The following is a 928-nucleotide window of genomic DNA, read 5'->3' as shown; positions in this document are numbered from 1 at the left end:
ATGAAGAACTACAAGATTTGAAGGTGGCCTTCCTTGGGCCCCGCCGGGCACGCGGCTTGGTTCACTCCCGGTGGCACCATAGGGGACAAGACAACTTTACTTTTCCCTGGCACCCTGCAGAAAGTACCGCTATCCTCTGCCGGCTTCCGTAAGAGATTCTCTTTCGGTGCTTCTCTTGTGCAGCCGCCTGGCACCGGTATGTAAGCGGCGACTGCCTTTTCCACGATAATGATGGCGCTGCTTTACCCTCTGCCGCGTGGTCAGGATAAGACCGTTGAGAGATCTCGGTGTGGGCCGAGATTAAGGTGCTCGTCCTTATCCTGCAAGCTCATAAGACAATATGGTCATGCTGGAATACGTCCAGGATGCCGGCTTAGTGTTAGTTTGACTTTACGATACCGGCATACATAACCATGCCGGCTTTGCCTCCGTTATCTCGGCTAAAGTTGTGTCGTCATGACCATACTCGGTGTCATGGCAGATGCCATAGGATGGCTTAACTTGGGGCCGATGGACGATGAAGGAACCAGAGGAGGGAGGACGTGAAGGAAAACACGCACAAGTTACACAAACACGCACAGATTTACCCAGGTTCGGAGCCCTCTTGTCGAGGTAAGACTCCTACTCCTACTTTGTTGTATTACCCGAGATAGACAAGCTCTGCAATGGCGCTCCTTGAGTTGTATTCTTGAGGAGGAGGAAGAAGAAGGGGAAATCCTAGATGCCTAAGTGCTCCATCCCTTTCTACAGAGGGGTGAGGTTCTATTTATAGGCAACCCATGTCACACTAACATGTGGGCCGAGTCCTAACGTCACCTTCCTTGGGCCCCACCGGGAACGCGGCTTGGTTCACTCCCGGTGGCACCATAGGGGACAAGACAACTTTACTTTTCCCTGGCACCCTGGAGAAAGTACTGCTATCCTCTGC

The sequence above is a fragment of the Brachypodium distachyon genome, chromosome 2 (assembly GCF_000005505.3).
Source record: "Brachypodium distachyon strain Bd21 chromosome 2, Brachypodium_distachyon_v3.0, whole genome shotgun sequence".
In the NCBI taxonomy this organism is placed as follows: domain Eukaryota; kingdom Viridiplantae; phylum Streptophyta; class Magnoliopsida; order Poales; family Poaceae; genus Brachypodium; species Brachypodium distachyon.
Note: the sequence above shows the minus strand (reverse complement) of the source record.